Raw genomic sequence first — 5,685 nt, forward strand, 5'->3', positions numbered from 1 at the left:
TAATTGTACACTCAATAGTATCAGTTCATTTGATTCAGACATGAGGTATTTGGGAATAACCATTCTATTCAAAGAAACAAATTACTTCTTACCCTATATATTTTATTTCATTTCCAGCCAATCTACAACTCTATATTGCTCCTGATTATATTGCACCATCAGGAATTCCTGTTCTTATTTCAGTGTCTCCTTTCACACTGTGTAGATTGTTGTCGGCAAGGTTAGATGTGTCTGCCTTGTAACGACGCTTTCAGAAATTAGGTATATCATAACGGCGGCTCAATCATTACTTAACTGTATCTGGACCAAAGTCTGAGAAGATTGTTTAGTCTTTTTAGAACAGTTCCGAGCATATCTATATACTATAGCATACATGTTAAAATTTTTAATAACACTTATTTTTTTTTTTTAGCAATTACTGGTGTAGGCTACGTTTATATTGAAAAAACGTCGGTGTGACAAAACTCAGAACATAAGCGTCAAAATTTAGAACATATAAGATTACATGTATAAATCATCAATAAAAACTTTTATGTTTAAGGTTCTGGCATTATTTCTAGTAATAATCTGTAATGTTAGGGAATCAACGACGCAGTGGTTAGCTGGTTGAACAACAATGCCAGTAATCAGGGTTCGACTAATGTTCAGTGCTGGGTGATTAACTTACATTGGTACTGTTTCCAGCAGTATCGGTCTAGACTGGATGCCGGGGAGGTAAATTTGAGACCTGTCGCGGGCTCGGTAAGAAATAAGTTGTTCCATTCATTCCATCAGTTACCTACCTATTTTAAACAAAATGAAAAAATTATCGTTTTTTGTTTTTTTTTTTTTTTGCGGGGGGGGGGGGGGGGGGGGGGGGGGGGGGGGAGGGGGGCTACAGCTAAAATGTTTTCGTCAGAGATATTTATATACATTAACGTAACGATCTAACCAGGATTTCATGAACTCAAATGCCGCTTAACATATTTTCAGCCCCCGCCGAAGTCCGTCCGGCTCTTCGTCCATCTGTCCGTTCGTCCGTATTTCTTTTTTACCAAATCAAGGGAATATCTCTACCCTATAGAGACCTGTACTTGTATTTATTTCATGAAGATCCATCAGTGGCTTACTTTTTGTGAGAATTTATTCATTTTAAAACAATTAAAGGACAATAACTATTATTATTATATATACTTTTTCACAAAAGAAAAACAACTAGTTTTACGGGGAATATAAATTCACTAAATTTCCTTTTAATCTGCCATACAATAAGCCACACAGTACAATGGTGATAATAAAAAGATATGGAAACAAGAAGTTATTAAACGGTTCAAGATTTTCTCAGACAAATTGTACAATTATAAAACCTAGTCTGTGATTTTTCGGTATTTTGTATACAGAAGTATAGTCTGCTTAAATAAATTTCGAAACATATTCATACATTATGTATCTTGCGTACAACAAATTAAGTACCTCTGATGTTTTAAAATGGAAAAATTATTCTTTGAAATCAGAAAAAATAGGCAAAACGTTATATGCTTGATATAGAAGTTTCTAATTATTTAAAACAGCCTCACTATTTTCACGAAATAGATAGATACGCTTGCATTTTAGTTCTGTCATGTTTTTCTTGCAATGAAAGAGTAAACATACTCTGTGATATCTTTCATAGTTTTTGCATATACCTGTATAAATGTGTTCTAAGTGGGATGTCGTAGTGAATACCCTTAAAAAGCAAAAGTCTTTGTGTATAAAGAAATATTTCATTAACTATTAAAAACTTGTCCATCGAAAGAGATATCATTCATTTTAAACGCGATTAGTCAGTCTACGATTGCATGTACTACTAGCAGCAGTTTATTGTTATTAGGTAAATCTTAATATACTCTAAACGTCTCTATTGAATTGTTCGCGCAATGTGTTCATTTCATTACATTCACTTTCGTGAATGTTCTGTTTCTTTTCTTTTTTTTTTATTATAAAACTTGCATGTTTTGCCTTATATCATATTGACTGGAATTTATCGGTCATTGACAGCGGTCCTATTAACGCTGTTTGAACTGATTTTGATAAGATACACTCCGTCTGATGTGTTTTAATGTCGCTTCCGGCAATAAGATACCTGCAGTTCTAACACACAGAGACTGTGAGAACCTGATGTATGATCTGACTAAAGTCCATTCAAATGAATGATTTCGATTTTAAGGACATTTCCCAACACAATAACCATCTCTGTTGATTTGGTTCACGGTGTTTCGTTACTGTTACATTGATATTGACTTAGGTGATCCCATCTTCCGGTAATTGAATATCGACAACGTAATCACCCGCATTACCCACGCAAACAAGCTCCATCGTCATCATTACTTCAAATGACTTACTGTAAAATAAGGCCGTTTGATTTTTTCTTCTAACCCTGCACACTGTAACGGTTAGGCTATTTAATCGTTACCGGTAGTTATAATATAATGGTATGGAATCATATTGTATATAAAATGTAATTTTAGCATTTGTGTGCTTTGTATTCCAAAGTTTGAAAGCGAATAATGTGTGAAAAAAAAATGTAGCGGAAACGGCAGTGACTAATTTCTGTCAGACGTCACGGATCCCAATCTGGCTTGCGCGGATTAATTTTACGCAAATAGTGTTACCCGCGGAAGAGCATTAATCAAATATTCACTCTTAAAGAACAGAACAATCTGGTAAAAAATAACGAAATAACCTAAGTGCATTTTGCTGACTTTCGGTTGTGATGGTATTTTACTTCGGTTAAGATAAAAAAAAACCCTCTAAAGTACATGGTGGCATTGCTGTATGTTGCAAAATAGAATAATTTTAAACAAAACTAGCCATGGTGGAGGGAATAGACCTTACCTCACATATCTTTCAAAGATATTACAAATTGAAACTTGATCTAACAAAACTAACATTATGTACTTATTTACAATTCGTACAAGTAATGTTACTGCTCGATTAAAAAAAATATGAATTTTGTGTACATAAATTTTAGATACTTTGATACGAGCGGTATATAGTTATTTATAAATATGATTTTCCAGACATAATCAGAAATATTGACATTTATTCATTACTTTAAGCAGTCAAAGAACAAATTACTGTCCCATTTTTGGAAAATTGTACTTACTATGCCATTTATATAAGGAAAATATCAAAGTAAAATTCAGTACCAAGTTGAATACGATATAAGAGATTGCTCAACGCTGAAATGTAACGTATTTCAGGTTATAATGCATATTCTGTTCAATGTCACAGCCTGATTATACAGCATTGTTCATGCTTTAAATGTGCCTTTCGGAGAATATTGTAGTACCACAGATATTTTAACGTGTTTACACCATAACCGTGAAAAAAAGTGGTTTTAAGATAATTACCGAGATAGTCCAGCCTTGGTAATGCAGACGCTACATTCGCCCTATAAGTGTCGCAGTCCGTGATCTTTCATGATTACTAATATTGTTCATATATAACAAATCATTTCTATGGTAAACGTGACACAAGAAATGTTTGATTCATTCAAGTTTCACTGCAGTTCTGTGACCATGAATGCATCCTATGTATATGTATTGGTATGCTTGTATTGCGCTTCTGTAAGTAATAGTCTACAAACTATTCAGTTTTTTTTTATCAAATGACTAGTCAAACTATTTGCTGTGGGCCATTTAGGAATTTTCAAGATAAATATGATAATATAATACAAGGAATTAAAACATGTAAATACATACAAAGTAACGTGAATAACTACATTTATACCAATACCCTGCTAAATTTCATCATTCAATTTTGATATTACTATTAACTGTTAAAAGGGGTTTTTACCAAAAATCCTGACTGAATGACAAACAGTGCAGAATGCACAGATGCACCGCGGGCAACCGGCTAGACGTTCGTTTGGCTTCTCAGCACTGCCCTGTACTGTCCGGCATACGCCGATGTGAGCCGGTCTTGCAAAATAGGGAGAGCGGCAAATCATATATTTCCGTGATATAAAATTTGGTAAACATTTGAAAATTTGTATTAATACCAGTTAAGGTAAAAACATACTGCAAAGATATTTTGCTGACTTATTGGATCAGACCACAATAAAAAAAGCATAGTAAGTTGGAAATCTATGTCTTAATTTGCAGCTTCTTGCCACTAACATGAACGGCATGGCCCGGGTTGAGTTGAACGAATTGGCCCTAAGTTTGCGCAGGTGCCGAGGGTAACTGACGCTAATTGTCTTGGACGGCAGTTAGTGGTTCCGTGATATTTCCCATCGGAATCTTTGAAAGTACACCGATTTTAACAATTTTCAGTGCTTCAGTATTCAAAACAGATATATTTGACCTCGCTGCAATTTAGATATTCCATTGAAAGTCGCTTTTAGTCAGTAGGTTGATCAGCAAATTAATTAGTCATTATTTGTTGAATTTATTGTTCTGAATTGAAATAAAATAAATTGTTAAATTAATATCTCCTACTATAGACATATTTATTTCATTTCTGTTTCATTAATCATAAATCAGTTCCACGGCTATAATCATTCATTTGTCATTCCAACCCGCTGAATTCGCCTACAATGTGGTTTAATAATTAGGGATTGGAAACTAGGAAATGTGCTTATAATAACAGACGTGGTGGCAGATTCCGTGCGGAAAGTAATTTGAAATAATCACAAAAACTAAATGCAAATCAGCGTAATTGAAAATTAAATCTAAAACACCGAGGACAAGTTCATATTAAAGGGACAAACCCACACATTTTAGGCGAAAACATATTTACTGTCAAAGAGCAGTGACTAGTGTTACAAACTTATGAACACAAAATTGACATAACATTTTTGCAAGACATTCTTATAAATAACAAAAATCATAGTTATTGTGCAAAAGGTAGTAAACCTTTGCAGCGCTTTCATATTTATGCAGAAAATACACATCCTCCTTGCATTTTGATAATATCTAACTATTATTTTCACCCATTTTATCATTCTTCAGTCCCATATATACATTCTATGCCAAACTTGTTTGAAAAATTCCGTGGGCTCCCGAGTAGCTTTAAAGTGCGCAGTCTTCTTTGCTGTTCTAATTTCTTTCTGTTTTCATGGTTTAAACTACTTAATTTATGAATTATAAACATCTAAAAATACAAAATAGCCATATTAATTGTGACAGAACATTCAGTGTTTCAGTTTATTATAATCAACATCTGATTCTCGAGACAGTTCATAGTGGTTTTAATGTAATTTGACACAATGCTTGTGGGATCTGAAAGAAAATGACAAGAACAAAAACTGTCTTAAGTTATCTCCCTTTTTTTAATTTTGAAAATTATAACGATAACGTTGATTATAATGAAAGGAATTGAATCAAACTTCAATGAATAAATGAGTTAGTTTACGTCGCTCGATACAGATGTAATAAACACAATGAGCCAAAACAAAAAATGGGAAGCGAAGAGCACGAAACAAGGCCTTTGTCTTTAATAACTATTAAAGCTACAAGTAAATAATCATATAATTGTAAGCATTTTACATACTAGTTGTATCATTGCAACAAAAGTAGTACGCTCGACAGTAACTTTCTACATCATTAACTGTAATATAAAAAGGGACAAATTGTTTCACGTTAAAAGACTAAATGTTTAACCATGCATTATTTACATACAACAACCCATCTCTAAGGACTATGACAGAGTGACTGTTTTATA

This window comes from Mercenaria mercenaria, chromosome 2 (assembly GCF_021730395.1).
Source record: "Mercenaria mercenaria strain notata chromosome 2, MADL_Memer_1, whole genome shotgun sequence".
NCBI lineage: Eukaryota > Metazoa > Mollusca > Bivalvia > Venerida > Veneridae > Mercenaria > Mercenaria mercenaria.